At 46.1% G+C, this 23,209-nt stretch overlaps 1 protein-coding gene across 3 annotated transcripts in view; it reads right to left on the bottom strand.

Moving 5' to 3' along the window:
• The window catches only part of LOC147041442 (cadherin-20-like), a 41,724-nt gene extending 22,013 nt beyond the window's left edge, over positions 1–19,711 (bottom strand). Inside the window, exon 1 of one of the 3 annotated variants that reach the window (XM_085939097.1) lies at positions 19,301–19,711. The gene's annotated coding sequence lies outside the window, so the exon portion shown is untranslated. Of the gene's footprint in view, positions 1–5,674; positions 5,798–19,300 lie in introns of those variants that run through there. The other 2 variants (XM_085939100.1, XM_085939098.1) reach the window with 2 other exon arrangements.
• Between the last annotated feature and the right edge of the window lie 3,498 nt (positions 19,712–23,209).

The following is a 23,209-nucleotide window of genomic DNA, read 5'->3' as shown; positions in this document are numbered from 1 at the left end:
CTTCACTCTGCAACAGAACAAACACACGCCTGCCAGACATTGGACTTTGTCTCGCTGCTCGTACGCATCACATCAGAGCGTGTCGACGAGGCGTGGGAGTTATACCGTACGTGTTGTCGATGGAATTGTGGGTAATTCTGCCCTGACTTGAGATCTGAAACTTTTTGAAAGAGCTTTCTCTGCTCTGTTTTGCGCTTCCCCTTTCACACCGGTGGACTGGTCCCAAAGGCCTCGGAGGCGTGGAGGTTAAACAGCTGCGACACACAAAAAAAAGCCATGATCTAATTTGCTGAGGTGGGATCAACTTGTCAGACGGGACCTCATCACTCCACTGGCACTCTCAGCTTGTTTATCGCAACGGCAGTCAAGAAAGGAACGCTCGGCGCCAAATGTCACGGCTGGCTTGTCGTCTTCGCTTCCTCGCTCTGGTCTGCTTGGCGGCGTTCCCGCCGGGCGAGCGTCCTCCTCTCGTGACCCCCGCGCGACATCCTCAAGGTGCGTCTGCCGAGCGTGTCGACACGAATCACGCTGCGAGAGCGAGCGGCAAACACAACGGGGCGCTCCCGCTGAGCGTCTCTGTTTGTTTGTGGCCATGAAATTGGGATTGCCAGTGTTTGGCATCCATTTGACTCGCTGATAAAGTCTTACTGTGAAGAAGGGCATTTATTTCTGTGCTTTCCTCCCATGCAACCTGAAATCTCCCGGTGCAGATCACAAAGCACAGCGGCCTTCTTTTTACTTTTTCTTTGTCCAGCTCATTGCAGCGTGAGAATCCGACATTAAGGAGTATCCCGACCGGAGAGGGGGAGAGGCATTCTTGTGACTTTTTTCCAAGGTGATGATCTTGAGTCTGTGACAGGATTTCACTACTTGAAAGATTCAATTCGATTCAGTTTGACTCACTATCATTTTGGTGAAGCTATATGATTTATATTGACTTGGGATTGTGGATACTCAATTTCTGTGGAAGGATTTTCCACGGCGGTAAAGCTCTACTTTTCCATAAGAAAGACCACATTAAGCTCCGCCCCCTCGCTTCAACATTGTTACTGACTTTGGGCATCCCGAACTTAAGACAAATATTCACACCTCTGGACAATTGCCAGTCTTCTGAATTTAAAATGGATGTTTATGGTTTTGTGTTACCTGGGCAACAACCCCACAAGCACGGGGAAGAAAATCTTCATGGGGACAGCCGGGGCCAAGACTTTGAGACAAATATTTCAGTTCTTCTTTCGTTTTTATTTATTTGAAGTTTCCTGGCAGTCTGCGCTGTCCTGAGGCTGAATTCATCTGCATTATTGGGATGTATAGTCCTAAGAAGGTTCCAACCTTTTAGAAATCCACACCAGGACATGACGTGAGGTGCTGTGTTGTCCTCATTAGCATTTTTTTCCCTCCCTTTTTCCTGCAGCATCTCCGCAGTAAAAAAGATGACAGGTTGTCCTCTCATTTAGTCCATCCACAATGAACCTTTGTCTGGCTGCTCTTCCATTGTTCTGTTTTTCTTTTCTATTTTTGTTCAGGTCACCACTTTCCGCTCCCCGTCGTTAATTTAGCTTAATCTGTGCGAGAGTCTGAGCAAAAAATGAAGCTGATTGCTCACCGGAGACCCTCATTTCTTTTTCGTGGGTAGGTGGTGGGTGCAATTAGAAAACTTAAATAGGGAAAGTTTGCAAAAGTTAGCGTGTTGATTGCATAGGCTTTCTGTTGTTTTCCAAAGAGTTTCCCAGGCGGGGTAATCACCTTGCTAATATGCGCAGCCTTTTATCCTGACAGTCGCATTAATCAAGTGGTGCTGCCGAGCGAGCGCAGATGATTGGGCCAATAAGTGGTGCGTGTCATCCAAACAGACATTAAGTGTTTGGACACTACACCTTCATTACCGTGCCGACCGGGCCGCCACGCCGTTCCGCAGAAATTCCTACCTCTCCCGGTCATTGCGCGCTTCCGGTCGAGCGGGTCATTTGAGAAAGAAATTCTACGACTGATGGCACCAACAACGTTTCTCTTCAGACAACCAACCAGCATGCAGATAAAGAAATCTTGTTCTTCCTCATGACAATGACTTGAGCATTTGACAGTTCCTGCCTATACTGGAGCAATCTCCGATTTGTTTTGCAAGATGAAAAGCAGAACCATTAAAGGTATTAGAAGGATTAGTTGGAAGGGTAAAACATGTGGTTTGGAATTGGCCAGTCCCGCAACTTCCCTGACACAATTGGCCAGTCCCGCAACTTCCCCGACGCACAAAATTAGAATGCGGGGATAAAATTGCCAGCAGGAGAAAACATGGCAGATTAAACTCATCTGTCTGCCTGAAAATTGGCTCGCAAAGGAAACAAACGGCCACTACACGGGTTGATGGGAGCCATTCGTCAGGGAAGATTGAGGAGGCACTGTGGAGATGGCCCACATCTCCATAAATCATGTTGACAATTGACTTGAACTGCAAGTCCGCCATAAACAGCCCATGTAGGAAGCCCCCCCCCCCCCCCCCCCATTGCTCAGTCCCCTGCTGGCATACTTAAAAGAAAATGATGCATTGTGCAATGTTACTTGCACGTTAATCTAAAGCGATAAAAGGAATTTTACTAGTTACATTTTTGTCCCGTATTTTATAATACATCGCTTATCTCCGCGCACAGCCCGTTTTGTTTGACGACTTGACGAACTCTCTTATTTTCTATACCTGCGCCATCTGACAAAATGTCTTTTCCAAATGGTTGTCTTTACAAAGATAAAAATGCTTGCTTTTGACGGAGAGAGCTATTCATCGTCAAACAATACACCGCTCCCCTGGAGTTCAAACTGCACAAATGTGTCATGTAACAGTGAACGCTTCACAATTGCGTTGCCAGCTGCAATTCTAAACATTTGTTTTTTTATTTCTTTGTTCTTCCCTGGAAATTTTTGCTCAATGTCAAACCATTGTGTGGCAAAAAAGCTTGGGGTGGCTGCTTTTTCTTGACATTAGTGGTAGATTCAATTTGATATTTTTGTGACAGTCCATATTTGAAAAGTGCAGTGCGCCCGCTTTGTCGAAGCACGCCGGCACAGACGTGTTGATGAGTGATTTTTTTTTACACCAGCGGGGCATCTGAGCTTTCGGGGGGCTCAGCATGTGGCCTTTGCGTAACTTCCGCCAGATGTTGAATCCCAGCGTCTGGCACAAATGACAAACCTTGACAAATCCACCATCCAACACTCGGCGGGCTTCCGCTTTGCTTTGTTTGCACACTCCGTCTCGGCCGCCCGGCGTGTCACATCACACGCTTCTCGTGCGTCAACACCACCCACTTTAACACCGGCCACAAAACATGTCAGCTAATAACAAAAAAAGAAGTAAGATTTACACATGAGATTAGTCAGCCGTCTACCTGCGGAGAGCTCATTTCAATCACTTGTTTATTTGAATAAACTTTGTGTCAGCTCGCAATGAGTCAATAACTCTATCTCTGAACCAAGAATACACGATTGCATTTGATCAGAAACACAAAAGAACACATATTCTTAGATAGACAGAAACTCCAAATCAGCAAAAGATTTGTTGAAGGCAATGAATGTTTTGACATTTTCTGGCTGTGCAATCAGTTTGAAGGGCAATTGCATTCACTGTACTGAATAGTCACAGTTTCCTATTCCATAAATACTAAAGAATAGTATTCGTAGTTTGGCCAAAAGGAATAGGCTTGTCCAATATGAACGATGAATTCATTTTACAGCTGCGTCAAAATTCAACAAGACAAGTTAGCTAAAAATCTGTCAACTGCGATTGATAGACGTTGCGTGTATGTGAAGTTGCTTTTGTGTGCACCTCATGTTTCTCTTCCAGTGTCCCTGCGGGCTGTGTTGTAAGGTGCGAGCGATTGTGTGTCGCTGTCATTGTGATACCCGTGCGTTACAAATTGAAAAGGATGGTGAGCGCTGGGAACTTCTCCTGAGGTTATCTTTTAGAGGCGGACAAAGCAAACCCGTGTCGGTGGGAGAATATTCAAGAGGAATGCTGGTCCGACAAGACAACCTTGGGGACAAGTACAAGCAAGCACTCCATGGGACTATTTGTACAAATTGTGGCAAACCTTGGTGCTCAAGGACCAGAAAAAAGTTGAGGCATTTTTTCGAGGCAAAAATAACAAATATCATGATACTCTGTGGGCCAGATGAATGAGCGGAGTGGGCCCCATGTGGTCCGTATGCCATACTTTGGCCCTACCAGCAATAAAAGCTAACCAAAGCTCCATAATAAAACAGTTTTCCTTTTACATGTGTCCTTGAGGACTTGAATGGAAACAGGAAAGTGAATCAATGGCAATTAATTGGGCAGTGGAGGTCTTGGTGTCTATTACTGGATGTAATTACTTGATGTAATAGACAGAGCCACAGCCTGCGTCACTGATTGCTTTCTTCAGACTGGCCACCACAAGTCAGTCGGTAAGCTTGCAGTCCATTGCAGCAGCTGCTTCATTCAAATGCGCATCAGCCTTTGAGGACTTGGTACCCACTCGATTCAAGTTGGGACCTTGACAAAGACAACAAAAATAGGACCATGTACCTTTGGGTCGGTTTGAAGTGGCCAAAGTCACAAAGCTTCTCATAGCGTCTCTTTCAAGTACTCCAGCCGAACGCTGATGTTATTTTTGATTTTTCTGCTTGAGCTGGAGTTGCAACATGAGCCCGGAGGTAAGTTTCTCCATCCTCAGTCTCTGAAGCTTGAGCAACTGCTGTGGAAAAGCTCGCAAAAACCCACCACACTGCTTCATCATTGTGCCCGACAAGCCCCTGAGCATGTTTCATCTGCCATCGCCATGACAACCTACGCGACACCACGCCAGGGTATCCAATAACAAAAGGAATCATCAAAGAAAACCGAGGCAACGGGAGTTTACGTGACAGATGTACAGAAGACAGACACCTACAGATTGACGGAAGACAAACCAGCTTTCTTCATCTGCAAGGAACTTAAATACATGTTATTGGAATGGCGGAGAAAAACCCACACAAGCCCTGGAACAACATGTAGGCTTCACACCAAAGCCAAAATTCCAACTCAGAACTTGTGAGGCAGACTTTCCAGGTAGACTGCTGCTTAAAATGTTCTCCTGCCATTCCAATCGGAGAACTTAAAAGATCCAGAATCAACTCCAAAACTCCAGGTTTGAGCTCTCTAGCTTGGTCTTACGTGACCTCGTCTCTCAGCCTGAAAGCAAATATTCAACAAGAAATGCGCCTAACAGTACGCTGACCTCTCATGGCTTCATGAAACTCCCGTTTAGTATTCAGAACGATGCTTCCAGAAAGTGTTGATGCCTCAACAGCATCATTGGGCCAAGTGAATCCGGCACGGCGGGAGGTCGGTTGGGGGCCGGGGGGGGGGTTTGGCGGGGTCACGTCGATGCCTCATGAATCAACCGCACAATGAAATCTTTCTCCTAAGAAGCGGCGGACTTGGCAGAGCTGCGTGCTGTCTCAGAGGCTACAAAATACAAATTCTGCTGCCCCCTTTGGCTGCCGTAGTCAGCGAGCTCCTGACCGCGTTTTCCTCCCGCCGCCGGACGCACCCCACGGTTACCATCTCCTGCCCTTCCCCACACAACAAATTCGCCTTAGTCACTTTCTCCAACTGCTGAGAGGCTCATCTTTTGACATGATGAACAAAATAAGATGATGTTACCTTTTAAGAACCGGATGTTCAACTTCTCATCTTCTTCCTCTCGAGAACAAACCAACAGCACCTTCTCCTTTCCTCGTTGCTCCTCAAATGTGAGAGAAAGTAACATTCACACACTTCCTCTCGCTGCCTCGCCTCCGCCTGCACTGACTGCCTTGCCGGCGCTCTTCATGCTCCTCCTGCCCCCCCCCCCTTCTGTAACCCTGCTGCTGCTCGCCTCATGAATGTTTAGACACAGCAATTGCTGCTGAAAGGCACCAAATGAACCCGCAGGATTGGAAATTTGCTCACTTTTCCCCGCTTTTCAGATTGTGCCGAAAGCTCTCCCTCTCCACCACATCACCGTGGCTGTGACCTGGTTGAGAGGTGCAATCTCGGAAGCTCGCTGCAGACCAGCGTGAGGAAATAAACTAACATGAGGATTATACAGAAATATGTTTGATCAATAAGTAAATGTTTACTACCCACGGCCCTCCTCTGATAAATCATTTATTGTCTGCAAATGAGTCAAAGCTACTAAACAAATTGAATCATTAGGCATCAACTCACGAGCTTCTTCACAAAGCTGAAAAAAAAAGAAATGCAAAAATGTTCAAGTTAAGTCTGTGCAGCATGTCTGTTAACAGAAGATTGGCCAAATGACCTATTGAAAAAACAAAAACATTGAATTGATTCAGGGCTTCACAACCCTTTGACGTGACAAATCCTCAACTAGATCACCCACCATTGGCGCCATGCTCCGTCTACAATTTAAGTTGTCGGGCAAAATATATTTCCTGTCGGTAATTCATTGGAATGACAACTTCAGACCAAAATTGATCATTTCCCATATCTTTTCCAACGTGGGTACTTGAGATTTTTCAGAGAATCACAATTTTGAACCTAACTGGTGACGGTCTAATTTTTTCCTACTTCCCAGGAATACTCTCAATTAGCATCAAATTTTCAAACTACTCTGGCTTAACTAAAAAGCAAATGCTACAAAGCTCTGGAATTTAGTGTTGCACATCTGTCAACGATTCCTCAATTGAGGCTCATTAGATGAATTCCCTAGTCGGAAATCATCAAAGTTCAAGTGACTATATCAAAACAAAATGGCTGACATGGAGACCCCTAGAATAGCAATTTCTACCACGGATGTTCTCCAACTCCAAGTGATGTTGGAGTAGGGGTCTACAAATAAAGCTCCTGTTTCTGCTAAGTAGGGACGAGCTTCTTAGTGGCCCGTGTCCAACGTCTTGCGTTCTGCCGCATTGTCTCCATTGTTCTCGAGGAAGCTCCCTGGAGTCGCACTCGGGATGTGCTAGCAACGCACCGTTAGCTTCCGGGCTCTGCGCCAAGTCCACTTAACGACACCACTCAGGTAAAAATGGATGAAGGTCTTACTTTTGCCAACATGTACAAAGAATGTTTTGACAATGGAAACAAAAAGAGAACTGCTTGGAATAAACGTATGGCGCAATGTCTAAATCGGTGATTTTTGGACTGTGGGAGGAAGCTGGAGTAGTCAGAGAAAAACCCCGTCAGCAGGGTGGCTGAAAATAGCCACAGTGCTGCGCTATATCAGTATCGGTTTCTTCTCACGAAAAAAAATCGATTGCTATATATTCCATCTCAACAGTGACCCTAAACAGTAAAAGCACAACAGGAAGTGAACAGATGGATTTTCGCCAAGAAACTTTTACGGAACACAAGTTAGGCAATACAGACGCGCCCTGGAGGGTGCGCAACAGTTTGGGCATCCATGGCTAGCTTTCCGTGACCCACTTCTTGCCTCAAGTCCTAAGGCACAATACTAACATGTTGGATATCGATCGGCCATGCTCTCATGTTGATTTTAATCGCCTGCCTGGCAACTGGTGGAATGAGAAGGAATTAAGAGTAAAAAAGAATACAACGTGCTCCTTAAGCGGACTTGTACTGTCGACAATCAGCTTGAAGCACCACAGCAATCGATAGACACAAAACACAACCACGGGCGATCCAGCCCGGTGGTGGTGATTTTTTTTTTTTTTTCTTCCTTGAATCTTGTTTGACAAAAAAAAAATAATAACAAGTGTGAAATGTTGGCGAGTATGAGCTACACAGCTGGAGGACATCGATGGGATTATGTTAACAAGGCGGCCATCTGCATGCTGGCAACCCTTTCTCAATGGAAGCAATTCAAGTAGATCACAAGGCTATGGATTTTATTTTTAAGCCTGATGTGCTAAAAAAAAAAAAGAGAAACAGACGAAGAAGTGAAAAAAGGTCTCTGGATTGGACTTGATTCCCGTGATGCTTTGTGACTAGACTCCCTTTCATGCAGTCAGCCAGTGAGCCATTGATTTCTGGGCTTTAGCCTCAGGAGATGAGACAGTTTGCATGTTTGGCCTCCAGGACCCATAAATCACATTGATCAGCTGCCATAATAAGGCCATGCCAACACAGTCCCAACAGAGGCTTTAGAAAACAATTAGAGACAAAGAAGAAAAAGTAGCATCAAGGAGGCCAAAAGGCTTTTAGGAGTGCGACTCGTAAGCCAATACATTCATTAGTATTACTCTATTGATCCATAGGTGGCTTGGAGAAAAGAATTGAAACATCTCCATGAAGACCAAAAGGAAGAATATGTGACAGCGTCTTCTATTTTTGGAAAACCTTTAAATGTCCACCAAACTCATCCAAGCATACCTTTGATGGAGCCTTGGCAATAGAAAAGGAGCTTGGCCAAAATCTCTAAATTGGAAGCATTCAATCGTCCGAGACTAAATCGATATACAAGAGTGATTTCATTGCACGGCGAACATGTCGCACCGACTTTGTCCAAGTTTTTTGAATTGTTGTCAAAAGTTTGTCAGAGGTGTCAACGCAGAATTCACGATTGATGTGTTTTGACCATCTTCTCGGCAGCGTGCCATTTATTTTGAACAATCACTAAGTATTCTGTATGTTACTCTTGTCCTGCACACTCTTGATGAATAATTTGAGCTGCTGGTGAAGCGAAACATTGAGAACTTGACCGCGGGGCGGCGGAGCCTCCGAAGAGAAGCGAGCGGTTTGATCTTGACCGGCTTTTACAGCTAATCTATCTCCAACGCGAACGTGCAATTGCTTGTCAGTCAGCGGGCTGCTGGAGTGGATTGTCTCGTAGTTGTTCTGTAAAAGACGCGGGAGTGCTTCCCAGGTGGGCTTTTTGCGGGAGAATGAGCAACAAATGAAAGAATGCAATTTAAAGCTGTATTCAAAGTATTGCGTCAGATCTCCAAGTTCCTCCGATCGTCAAACTGCATCACAAAGAAGCATTTGTCGGACTTCAGATACGGTGAATACAAGTCATGCAGATGACCTCAAAAAGTATCGATGCTGTTGTTCAGCGAATACAAACGAATGAATACGACGGCCCCCCCTCATTCTACTCCCCCGCCAGTTGTCGTGTGGATATTAGAAGCCAACAGGATTTGAGGGCGAGTTCGTGGTTGTGTTGAGCTCCTCCTGGGATTACCCATCTTGGCTTTCTGACGCCACTCTGGAGAGCTTCTGGCTTTTACTCTGCCACTGTGTTTACACACATCTGCTACTTCCTCCCAGGGGGAAGAATAGCACACAGGCCTCTTTGCGGTGCCAAACGAAAGCCACCGGGGACAATTTGTTCGCACAGAATGATTTTTGGCACCTTAACGTCGATTGTTACATTGTGACAAATGGCGTTATTTGAGAGATTCCGACAGCTAGAAAGGAGTCATCAGGATCATCGGGCCTTTGTTGAGTTTGATCAGATTTGGGGGGACTAATATCTATCAATCTTGGATTATAGGATGTGTGTACCCAGTTTACAAGGCAAAAAAAAGCTTTATTCAGATGGGTGAAGATTTATTTCTTTTTGACTGAAGCCGCCATGATCGCTGGCTATAATGATGGATTCTCATCAGGCGGTCGGCATACGATCGATTGGAAGTCATCAAATGTGAGGAGATTTCAGTGTTGCAAAGCAACGTCACGCTTGGCGTCGGGCTTTGATTTGAAGTTAGCGCATAGTTAAGGAAGCAGCACTCTAACGAGGCCAAATAGGAGAAGCCGACGATGCCGTCGATATGTGGTGTAATTACATCCTGAGAAGTATCCTTGCGCCGTTCTTCCCGGCCAGAAAGACGAGAAATGTTTTTCTTTCTTCCCATCCGCAGTTGTAATTATTCGTTAACTCTTTCACGCGCTCCCTCCCCCGTGGCAAGAGATTGACGGGAAAATAAAGGTTGTTGTTGTGATGCCGGCGTGCTTCTTGTGCAATTAGAACAAATGTCAGACGTGTAAGAAGAAGAAAAAGGAGGCGCTAATTGAAAACATAAAAAGATTCCTCAATTAACTGAGGAGGCGAGCTCGCGGAGGCGAATTATTTGCATTGTTAGGCGGCGGGGCAAATGGCGGAATGCGCCGTAAGCCGAGCAGAAAAACCTGGCGGGGAGTTGCGCCCGACTTCAAAAGCAGAAAAGCAGATAGCAGCGCCCGCCATCAATAGGCGCTAATTCACCCAAAGCTGCCGCTTTGAAGCAGACGTGAGCATTTTTCTTCCAACAGTTCCTAGCAATCCTAATAAGGCGTCTCTTGCATGCTTTCTTCAACGATCAACAATTTGAGACTGACTCTTGGAGCCTTTTTATCACCAGGGACAAATTAGATCATTGTAGGGTACTCGTGTCAAACTCAAGGCCCAGGGCCCAGATCCGGCCCGCCACATCATTTTATATGGCCCGCAAAATCATGCGTGTCAATTCAATGTTTCTTGTTAAAATACCCAAACTGTGAAAATTTGCAAAATATTTTGTTCTAATCCTAATTTCTAAATACATTAGAACATTTTTGAACTTTTCTGTTGCGTGTATGGGATAATATCCACCCATTCATTTCTATTTAAGTCATTAATGACCCCACGAGGGAAATCAGAACTCCATTGTGGCCCGCAACAAAAAGGAGTAAGACACCCTTGTTGTCGGGGATGGATCTCATCCGGTGAGCCAGCCTGGCTTTTGGTGTAGTCTCATTTACTTTTTGTTTTCGTTTAATAAATTAGTTTTATTTCATCAATGAAAATATATTTTTTATTTGAGTTCATTTTGTTTGTTTTTATGAACTATAATAACCTTCTTACATCACTAAAATGGAATTGCATCAATGAGTGTCCAAAATACACCAAAAGCAGTGAAATGAGATAACTGCTGAAAATGTGCAGACTGAGAAAGCTCAAACAGTTTTTCACCAATTCTTTTTTCTGATTGTTGCTCCTGAAATTGAACTCTCTAAATAAAAGAAGATGGATGGGGAGCCATGGAAGGAGGACACCAGAAGTAATAAAACAGTCAACTAAAAAAAATAAAAATCTACACAAAGCAGAGAAAATAACTACTTTCAAGAAACAACAGCAATTTGTCTCCCACCATTAAAGTTGCATTTTCGTAAAATGTCCCCTTTAAATTGCCGTGGCCATCGGAGGAGAACCTTCTCCTGACTTATCAGGCAAGACCTTGTCAAGAACACAAGCCGGGAAAAGCAATTTTCGTCCGTCTTCCAAGAAACAGGAAGTTGCTCACCTGTGGAAGGAAACAAAAGGACAGACGTTGGCGTCCTGTGACTCCCATCACACGTTTGCTCGTCTGCGGACTCGTGTTCACCTCACCAGAAAAAAAGCAAATGATGAACGCCCGGCTTTATTTGAGCGTGTCCAAAGATGATTCCTCTCCATTCCCCATGTAGATCTTCGGTTTTAACGGCACCACATTTGTAGGTGACCTTTCCCGGGCGGCAATAATCGTGTCCTTTTTTTGTACTGACATTTCCTCCAATGAGCCGCTTAGCGTTTGACATCTCACCGGGGCACGAGTGACGACAGCGACACCAGCGATAACGAGCCCGAGCTCTCTCGTTCACACGCAAATGACAAGAAATGAAGAACACACACCTCACATTATTCAATAAATGTTACCATCTAGTTTGGCGAGTCCTAAAAGGGACGTCGGGATATTCAGCTTCGATGTGAAGCTTCACGATGGACTTAAAATGCTAAACAATCGAGCTAGCGAAACAAATTTGCATACTTTGTCTCCTCAATAAGTTTAAAGTGAGGGAGCAATCAACCAATCAGAAGAATTCCTGCTGTCACCTGTCACGCTGAGAAGCTCATCAGAGGAAATAGCTTGCTGTTTGTGATGGAAATTCAAACTCATATTCTTTCCCCCCTGCAAGTCCACGGAATGTTTTGTACGCTTTTGAGTGTCACTGCTGTTTTGCGTCCAGCTCCACAGTCAACTTGCATCCTGGTCTTACACTCGAAGCTCAGTGTTTTTGGCAGTTGGAGCGCATCAGAGTGGACTTTGCTGAGTTGGAGCTTGGCAGGGAGGACGGCCAGGCTCTCTGGCATGGCAGCACAGCTGAGGCTTGGAGGTCTGCGTCCGAGATTATCCCAGTCCAAATGTCTCCCTTTTGTGTAAACAAAACCCGGCATGGAGGGAAGGAGCGGCACAGGCGGCACATTTCTCCCGCTAAAGCTTTTCTTCGCCTTGCCTGCCACTGGAAGGACATGAAAGCTCTGCTTGGCATCATTCACCTTCTTGTTTTCTTCTGGTTTTCTTTTACCCTTTTGCCCACTTCATTGCCCAAGGAGTTGCTTTCGTCCCGCCCCAAAATGGAAACTTGACATCTTACCCGCTGTAAAATATGCATCCAAAGAGACACTCGTGTGGATCTGGTCAGTCATCAGTGTGGACTAATCTCTGGCTGCTTGATGATCTTTTGCAACCTCTAATGTGGAAGTTTAAACACAGACTAAAAAAACCTCAATCAACATCAATACCCACCCTTCCATCCAACCAAATCCATCCATCCATCCATCCATCCATCCATCCATCCATCCATCCATCCATCCATCCATCCATCCATCCATCCATCCATCCATCCATCCATCCATCCATCCATTTATTATATTATAAATCGCTGGCGTGCTGGAGCCTATCCCAGCCGTCATCGGGCAGTAGGCGGGGGACACCCTGAACCGGTTGCCAGCCAATCGCAGGGCCAAACCAAACCAAACCAAACCGAACCAAACCAAACCAGTGAAGCTACCAATCAACCATCATACAAAAACGCATCCGTCCAACCACCAACAATAAAAACAAATTCCCAGAACTGCCACAATGTTTGCTTAGTGGAGGTAACAATTGTAGTAATCAATGTCTAACGTTGAGAGCCTTTCGAGATAAAGCACAATCAAGACTCCAGTCAGAGGGGATTGAAAGTGTTCAACTGGATTTATCACCTTTGCAACTCGCTCACGTTCAACCACCCAACACACACGCCGAGACCTCTCTGAAGCAACTGAAATAATTGTCCGTGTTCCTTTGAGCAGCCTCTTGTCCCTCAGAGAAGCCGACTTGCTGTCAAGTCAGCTCGATGACAACGCTCGTCGTTGTCACTCGCGTGCGTGCGTGCGTTTGTTTGGCCTCTTGAGCTGACGACACGGGATTCATTCTTTCAGGTTGGAGAATAATCAGCTCAGCATTGAGTGCATGGTCCTCCTCACATTGCGCTTCACTTGTTAAAATATCAACCAGAATACACTAAATGAAGGCGTCACTGTAGCTTCAAACACAGACACAAGTTAATGCTTGCGTCTTGTCACACTTTTTTAAATTTAACTTTGCTTTCTTCTCTCCGTGCGGTTAAAAGGATAAAATCAATAACACGGTGAAATTCTCTCTTTAATTGTCCCCGTGCTAGAAAAGAGCACATTCATGGTGCTGTCAAGACGAGTGCAGAGTAAATACAGCCAGCCGTCACCTTGCAATTTATTAGCCTCACAAACACACTTGCCGCCGCGCCGCCTCTCTATTGCGCTCAACATTTTTTTTTACTGGACTTAAAAGAGGTTCCCAAGGGGGCAGCAGTAGTGGCGACATGGACGGTATTTCAAGCCGCTTCGGTCCTAGTCAAGCCTGCATAGGCCCGCTAACTTTGAGAAAAAATTGGAATCCAAGTTGACATTTCACATTGTCTTGAACAAATCATGTGACTTACAAAGGTTTGCCAACTGGGTGAGCGGACGCCCGGGTTTCGTCAAACCCGTTTTCCAAGAGCTTAAGGTTTGAAACTCATCTCAAGAGGGCTTATTTCAGCCAGAGTGGCTCTTTTGAGAAAATGGAGGGCCTCCAAGAAAGGTGGGCGATGGCTAATGAGACCAGGTTGTAACCAGGAGAGGTCACATCTGTGCTGGAGAGGAACTCATTAGCATGGAGAGCGTCAGCAGAGTGTTTGTCAAGATGGAAAAAAGATGTTATTTCACATTCAGGTCTGCAGGCCACCAAGAAAAAGTGCAAGGGAACAAACGGCCTGCTTTGCCATCATCAACTCCCATGTGTACCAGTAGTTTTATCATCAGGACCCGACAATCGACTCGCTTGCAGGACCCGACAATCGACTCGCTTGTCTCTTGACGAGTGACATCATGTGCCCGGCCTGCATGCATCTACTGACGGAGCACTTTTTGTCTCCCCGCTGAAGGAAGTCAAGTCCAAAAAGGACGCGACGTTCTCTGGCGCCGCTCCAACGGGACCAAATTGGGTGACAAAGTCATTCCGCTAAGTCAGAGCAATATCCTCTGACTCACCAAGCCAAGAAACGAGTCATTTTGTCGCACTTGTCGTGTTTTATTGAAAGGTTGAGTGCATTTGCCTTGATTTGGAGGCAAATGAGAACTTGTAATGCTCCTCGCAAGAGAAATAATACACTGCAATCATGTAGTGCCAATTTATGTATTTTACAAAAAGGCACCTAACGTTTTGCATTATATGTTAGCATTAAGCTAGCAGACTGCTTTCATTTTGATTATTTGTCAGTTTTTCAATGACTAGAACTAGAAAAATCAAAAGCTTCTTAATTCATACAATCTACATGTCGATTACTGTATGTCCAAAGCAAAAAAATATGAATGAGATGTTAGAAATTAACGTGTCGAGCATTAGCATGTGTTTGTTAGCACGTCAAGTCTGAGCGTCTTGGAACAAATTTTCACGGCGGCGATACCGCGTCGTATCGTCTCCGTCTCGTCACTTCATTAACGACGTGAGGTGGCAGATAACGATCTTATCCCCGCATGGCCAAGCGCCTCTTTAGCCGCCACACGTGTCATATCTTAAATGACTTCTGATTGCGGGATTTCGCCGGGAGGCATCTGAAAGCTAGCTCTTTCGCCTACGTCGGCCATTATCACCATAGCAGGGAAGCACAAAAAAGCCCCGTGGCAATGAGACAAAAGTGGACTTAAGTACAAAATGGGCGAGCGAGGCAAATAATGCTGAAAAGTCGGCGGGCTGGACGGGCGTGAGGACGCCATTACGTGACATTGCTGCCGCGGCTTTCATGTGTGACTTGAAGGCGCAGGAGAAGATAATGAGCGCACTTATTGGCCATCCGTTCCATTAGCGTGGCGGCCCACAGCACTGCTTTGCTGCCGCCACAAAGAAGAAGATTGCATGACGACAAAGGAAAAAAAAAAAAAAAAAAAAAGAAGAGAGATCTTCAACAACAAAAGCCTCAAACCTGACAGTGGGAAGAAAAAGAACTTAATATGAGACCTAGTTCTCGTCAGCCCTCCAGCAGCCAAAATCCTTAAATGAGCGGGCCTAAATCGTTCAACATCAACATAGCTAGAACATTATCAAACTGTCAAAGCTGTCTGAGGCAAAATATTGATCAAGCTTAGGGTCCAATGGGAACGTTGACCAACAGTCCTCGTTAGCACTTCAGCAGCCAAACTATCAAATAAAGGTCAAACTCTCAGGGATCGAACAAGAATATTTCTTGCACTTATTTAATATTTCTCAAGGTTTAAGTTCAGAAGGTTGTCCACTCTGTAGCCAAATGTGAAGCTGCCAAACAGTTCTAGTCAGCCCTCCAGCAGCCAGAACAGAATCATGACTCATCTTGTTCTTCAGTCTCCACCAGCTATCAATCACCTCATACCATGTGATCCCCATGAGACCCGAGGACCAGATTCAATCGTGAAATCATTTTTTTGCCCACCTCGTCAGATGTCATTAGGTTTGCGGGATCCCTACTGACCAAAGTCTGCTTGCGCCAGAGGATTTTCATCACCTCTGACATCTTTCTCCATATTTCAGCCTAATTGCTCCCACCTGCGTTAGCCGTGCAAAAGTAGGCAGCCGAGCTTTGATGTCGGCGTGTTCGTATTTGAGGCGCTAATGCTAATTTGGCTCGTTGCACTAATGAACGCGGGGAGGATTTGCAGCGGTGGATGGAGCTAAGCGGATTCCTTCAGACCACCCCCCGCTGACAAAATCTCTCACCTGGAAAGATGAAATCAAAAATGTGTCCGCTGGGAAAGTTTGCGCCAAAACGTAAAGTGACACATTGAGGTGCGATTGTGCTCTCAAGTCAACTTTGGCTCAACTTTTACTTGCTAAAACTTGGCCAGTCAACTTCCAAACGTCAGCTAATCTGCTTCATTTCCCTTGCAAAGTACCCAAAATGAAACATTTTGACTGAAAATGGAATTTGTGAAAATATGTACATACTATTATCTACAATCAGATTGTCGTTTGACGAAGAGTGGCATTAGCTAGCTACCTTGTCACTGTGAGAATATAGAGTCAATTTGTAGTTTTAATCGCTGTCATGTCGACACAGCGGGTAAACAGCGGCATCGGCACGCTACGCTAATGAGGACGTTAGCGTTTTTTTGTTTGGGAGGCGGCCAGTCGTGGCATTGCTGAGGTTATAAAGCCTTCGGCTCCTTTAGGAGAAAACAATGAAGATGAAGAGCAAAACAACGGTGGGAGGAGAAAGAGGGGGAGGAGGAAGAGCAAGCAGCGGGGAGCCTCTCAAGAGCCGCAGGGCTTTATTTTTAAACCCAGCGCTTGATTGTTTGCTAACCCCGAGATGGAGATGGAGCGTCTGGCGGGACCTTGACTGGAAATTCATTAGGACAGGGGACACCTGCCTGACTTGCAGACACCCTTGTGTATTGATTGGACATCAGATAGTACACTTGATGAGCAGCGTGGCCTGTTAATGACTTGAAACGCTTTCATTAGTCGACCAGACCCCTTTATCAGTTTGCCCACGTAACGAGGTGTGTGACTACTCAATTGATTCCAAATGCTTCCATTCATTTACGTTTTCATTCGTTTACGTTCCACCCTCCCATTCATTTATTTGCATTCATAGACCAAGCTCCTCATTAAATTGTACATGCGATAAGGAGCTCGACCTACCTATGAATTCTAATTTGTCATTAATATGCTTGCAGCTAATTGAAGTTTTCGCTAATAGGCCAACCTCCTTACAACGGGTCTCATTGCGTTTGAATGTTTAGCGATGACATCGTCAGCGAAACCTCACCCGTTGAGTTCACCTTAGACATTTTTCAGATCTGGGTCCCCATTCTTCCACTGCCACCCAAGCAAATGAAACTCCCAGCAGCTCAACAAAGAGGCGGGATCAGCACCTTTGTGTTGGCGCCGCCGCCGTTTTTGACAGGGGCGGCGCCAAGTCAGCTCACGGGGTAGACGGTGCATTCAGCAGCGATAATGGAAGCACAGGCGCAAACATATTCCGCCCCCTCCGCGGTCAGGATGAGCCAGGATGAAACGCTCCAGAAATGGCTGTCGGGCCCAATGTTTACCCTGTGAATTATTGCTGGCATTATGGGGCCGGAGGAAAGGCGCGCGAGCAAGGAGAAACCATCCGAGCCATCGCGGCGGCAATCTCGCCTTCATGCATAATCTCCACTTGATCCGGGGAGAAGCGCTTTCAATATTCCGTTGACGCGCAAATCTCTGCTAAATTGTTTATTGTAAACAAGCCACGCCTGCTCCTCACCAGACTTGAAGAATCTTGCTAATAAATAGCAAGATGAAGAGGAGGAATTGCGTGGAAGGCAGGAAAGAAGAGAGAGAGAGAGAGAGAGCAGACGACTCCTAAAAGCAAATACGCAGCGCGTATTCTCCATCTTTGTCTTCCTGTCACATTCAAGTGAAGAAAAAGCACATCGGCGTCGTGCATATTTTAACGCGGCTGTAACAGGACATTAAGTACAAGAGGCGTGTTGAGTATGTACTGGATACCATAAAATGACACAAAAAAAAAAAAGATTACTGTACATCTATGGCATAGGTGTCAAAATCAAGACCCGGGGGCCAGATACTGGCTGCCACATCATTTTATGTGGCCCGCAAAGACAAATTATTCAACGACTTGTGTCAATATAAAAATTACCAATTGTCTTCACTTTTAAAATACAGTTTTATTCCAAAACTAGTTATTCATCAATTTGTTGCGTAGCCTATACTGTATATAATACAAGGTGTTGACAATCATAATGGCCCTTTGAAGCAAACTATGATTATGATGGGCCCGTGAATTTTTTTTTTTTTTACACCCTTAATCTATGGGAACCGCCATGTTGCGCACCGTTCTTATGCCGGGTCCACAAAATGGTCGCTTAGGCACCAGCGTTAGCTCGTTGCGGCTCATTGAGCACTCTGTGATGAAATTGGCCAGACCGAGGTTGATGAACTCCGGATAACATAAATATCAGAGCCTCAGGCCCCGCTGACTTTTCAAAGGCCGCTGATGAATCGCATCCACATTCCGGCACAATAGGAAAAAAAAAAGTGTCAGTCGCCTTCACGCTGGAAGAAAAAGGCACTCTTTGGCGCATCGGGGTGAGGGAGGAGGATGCTGCAATAACAACAACAACAATCATAATAATCATAAAGACTTTTTGGAAGAAAGCGCTTCCTCTGGCAGGTAAAATTAATCGGTTTATTTTAGGTGTTTGCTGCTTAGCGCTCGCTCGTGCCCTCGGAACATGTCGGGAATATCTTTTTAACACAATATATATACCGGCACCCTGAGAGCAGAACAGCATCAAAGAATCTTGAAACTAGCAAACGTTTGTGCTCAAGAGGGGCTTGCATTTGAGGTTTAAAAAAAAAAAAAAGTTCAAGAAAATAGTGGAAATATAAGTGTAGCATCCATCCATCCATCCATCCATCCATCCATCCATCCATCCATCCATCCATCCATCCATCCATCCATCCATCCATCCATCCATCCATCCATCCATCCATCCATCCATCCATCCATCCATCCATCCATCCATCCATCCATCCATCCATCCATCCATCCATCAATCCATCCATCCATCCATCCATCCATCCATCCATCCATCCATCCATCCATCCATCCATCCATCCATCCATCCGCGATGCCGCAAATTGTTCAAAACGAGCGATGATTTAGTTTGGGTTGAAGAAGGGCAAATATCAGGCTAAGTAAGGATACAAAAATTGAGCTTCAACTGGAGGCTGCAAACGACCTCACATGAAGCAAGAGGACGCTTTTTGATGATGAAATGACAAGTCTTTCTTTGTTGTACCCCACCAAGAAAGCAGTCAGGCTCATACGCCATCAATTCTGCAGATCTTTGTCACACAAAGACCAACTCTTGTCAAAAAAAAGGATGTGCAGTTTCATATTTTCATGTGAATTTCACTCACATACACAGACAGAATACATTTACAGATATGTATGTATTTATAAAGTGAGCCCGCCGCTGCTGAGGGTTGTGAGGTTACGCACCATTAGATGTCCTTCAGCGCCTCTTTCATCCCGTTCCTCTATATCCTGACTCAACGGCAGACAAAAAGGTTGGTTACTTGTGGCAAATGCCCAGAGGCCTTCCGCTTTTCGGCCTGCATCATCCGTCTCGAGGAGACATCTTTCACTCGGGTCGGCCTTGAAACTTTTTCAGGCGGGATGCTCTCTTTTTCGCCGCCTCGGCCGACCTCCTGATTTACGAAGGCAGACGAGCGCATGAATCACGTTTAGATGACAAGGGCCGAGGCGCCCGCCCGCCCGCCCGCTGCCGCAAAATACATCACAAGTGCTTAACTACTCTGCTCTGTGATGGCCACCTGACGTGTACTTCCAAAGAATTCTAATAAACACAAACACCTCTTGGGCTTGGTTTGATTCACCTTGTCCAGGGCCATTTTGTTTGCTTCTTTTATAACTTTAAAAGCCTTGTGACGATCTCATCTCCCATCATGCATCTGTGGAGTCGAAGCTGTCTTCAAAGCCATGTGACACGACCGCACGCTAGCACGTTAGCATCCCGGAGTGCCCGAGAGCGCTAACGACCGAATTCGGTCAAGGGAAGACTGCACGTCTTCCTAATTGCTCTTTTTTGCTATGATTGCAAATGAATGAGTCAGGCGCAAGCGACCGCTCCCGTCGTCACAATGCGGCGGACTCCCGACAACTACCCGTAAGGCCGAGCGGCTGTCGGGCTGATTGATTACCCGCGTAAATGTCGAAAGGTTGAACTTCTCACCTCGCGACATTTCACGCCCATTTCGTTTGGAAAACTTTTCTTATGGGGAAAAAAAAGCAAAGTGGGGAAAAGAGCAAAAGCAGAAGAAATGCCAGGAAAGTACAAAGACACTATATGTAATAGTCGGGTCCAGGCGACAAGAAGATTTATGAAGACAAACCAAAAAAAATCTTGAACAGGAATTCGGCCAGGGCGGCTCGGTACCGTGTCCGGAAGTCAACAACAATCTCCTTGGTCTTGCAGGAGGTTGTTGTCCCTGCACCACGTGGCCAGAAGGTGGACCTCCGACCTGTATTGGGTCTCGTCTCGTCCGGTGAGACCCACCGCAGTCGTGTCGTCGGCATACTTCAGCACGCGGTTGCTGCCGTAGGTTGCGGTGCGGTCATGCGTCAGCAGGGTGAAGAGCAGCGGACTGAGCACGCAGCCCTGAGGGGCCCCCCCGTGCTCAGCGTGATGCTGCAGGAGACATTGTCGCCAACACGTACTACCTGAGGCCGCTGACAGAGGAAGTCCAGGAGCCAGTTGCAAAGGCAGGTACTGAGGCCCAGCTGTGGAACAATGGTGTTGAAGGCAGAACTGAAGTCCACAAACAGCAATCTCACATACGAGTCTCAGTTCTCCAGGTGGGTGAGGGCAGAGTGGAGGGCAGAGCAGATGGCATCCTCAGAGGACCGATTGGCCCGGAAGGCAAACTGGAACAGATCTGACGTGCGCCATGACATTATCTTCACACAACCTCAGTTTCGTCCTCGTCTCGCCCACTATTTTGCAATCACATCACACTCCAAGAGCCCGGTGAGGAGACAGAGGTGCCGAGATTGCCGAGTGGGAAGTACGTTCGAGTAATCCCGAGTCACCTTCATGAGGTGTCACAAGCCGGTGATGTTCTGCAGCCGTGCAAATCCCGTGACATCCCAAACCAATGCAGCCGTCCCATATTTTCTTTCACGGGCCTTTCTGGGGGTCCCCATACTGCACCCCCTAAGCTAGATGAGTACTGGACGTGTCTGCAAGTGGTTCAGCCTCACCCCGGTTGCCGTGACGACCCGCCAGCATCCGCATCCCTCTCGGACGCGTCACAACACATCGTGTGCCTTCACGACTGACTTGCTGAGTAAAAGTGAGTGTTGTGTGATTACACGCACACACACACGTACACACACACGCACGCACGCGCACGCACGCACGCGCATGCACACGCACGGTGAGTGAGTGTCCGTGGAGGGATGCATGCTTGGTAATGAATAGTTTATTACCCTGTGGAGCTTCGCCCCCGCTTCGTCAACACACGCCGTGTGTGAAAAGCTCCTTCAAAAGATGGATGTCCAATTTGACTGTGTTTGCTTTGCTACTGTGATGTGCATGTTAGACACTTTTATTGACGACTTTCCATTGATGACTGTGCTCTCCTGCCTCCTGTTGGTCGTTAGAAGCGCTACAAGTCTTAGTCAGTACAAGTCAGTGCACGGCACAAGATGCGGTTCGAATTTTCAACAGCAGAGGTCGCCACAACACTTATCGTCACATTATTGTGACTTCATAGGAAATGATGATGATGATCCTCCCACTACTAATAAGAATAATTAAAATGATACTCATTGCACACTTTTTATACTTAACTGGTCTGGATGTACCACTGCAGGTTGTCGTGATCACGGAGGTTCAGGTCATCGACTGCGGGGCCTCGAGCTCTTCAAATCAACACCCAGAACGTTCTTGATCGCCTTCAGACTGATGTTGACATTTTCTTAATATTGTGTCATGCATAAGGTTTAGAACTTGTAACAGCTTGAAGATTGTTCCCCAACATTTTACTCCTCCACTTCGTATTTTTGCATGGCTGTGTTTCCAATATTTACATATCACGCAGACGTCACTAATAGTTAATGACAAAAAATTGCAGTTGAGACTTCTTTTCAGGGAGAAATCTTTATCCTTTCCCGCAGTGCTCTTGTACGTTTCCATAGCAACTCAGTAGGACCGAGTCTAAATTGAATTATACACGGAGCAAGCACACAAGCACATAATGATCGAATCATGTTGAATTATGATGATGATGATGTCTGATAATTATCTATCGCCTCTTGCGCCGCTGCTGACACTGAAAAGTTTTAGCTTAGCTTATTGTTGAGCAAAAAGCCAAAAATATCAGACTTCCAGTGTTGTTGGTATTATGAGTCAAGCTGTCAGCCAACAACGCTGCTACCGCAATTGCGGTTGGCTAAGCTAGCAGAGTCGCAGCCGGCAATACTTTGATTCCAATTCCTTGAGCATTATGAGGTGATGCTTGTCTGTTTGTTTGTTTGTTGCGCCCGGCGATCGACCGGTAACCGGTCCAGGGCGCGCGTCGGAAGTCATCGGGGATCAGCTCCGGCTAAGCCTCAAGTCCAAAAAGGACAAACAGCGATAGAAAACGGGTGTCTGGATGAAGGAGCCACTTAGGGACGCTGACATTTCCAATGAACAAGCTGTGGCTTTTAAGCACTCAGCTTCGCAGAACGTGACTTCACTTGAAAACATAAAAGCGTTTGCCATTTGCCACAAACACTTGACTTGTAACAATCATTTCCATCCAAAGCCATTTCAGTATGCATGGTGCATTCTTGTACTTTCAAAGTTTTAAAAGGTTCCATTCCAGAAATCTTCACTTCCAGTGTCCATGCCAATTCTGATCCTAGTTCTGACCCCGATTGTGGCTAAGATGTTCATAACACTTTAGATACTGATTCCGGTTGCGTTTCTGATTCTGGTTTAGTTCCAGTTTTGTTTTAAATCCTGATGGTTCTGAAATGGTTTTGATCTTGATTCTGATCCCGTCCTGCTCACGATTCCGGGTCTAGTGTGACGTACAATCGGCACACGTGAATGTTTTATAATCTGTATTTTGTGCCTGGAGGGCTCACAAAGCGTCACGTCAGCTCGGGCCTGGCGTTATGTTTGTTGTGCCAACTTTTCAGTTGAAAAAGTACAAGTGTGTGCGCTCCCGTTGTCTCCTGTATGGTTTGCGTGGCATGATGATAGCTTGTTTTTCCCCCTGAAATGCGAGCCAACCTGCGGGCCGGCAGGAGCCGACCGCTAATCAGGGTGAGCGCGGCGGGCCCGTGTCAATCAGCGGCAATTAGCCCCTCTCTGCCGCACCGGACGCACGTCACCTG

Source organism: Syngnathus leptorhynchus, chromosome 19, assembly GCF_054491065.1.
Source record: "Syngnathus leptorhynchus isolate UIUO chromosome 19, UIUO_Slep, whole genome shotgun sequence".
Classification (NCBI taxonomy): domain Eukaryota; kingdom Metazoa; phylum Chordata; class Actinopteri; order Syngnathiformes; family Syngnathidae; genus Syngnathus; species Syngnathus leptorhynchus.
Note: the sequence above shows the minus strand (reverse complement) of the source record. Positions and strands in the feature narration are given on the sequence as shown.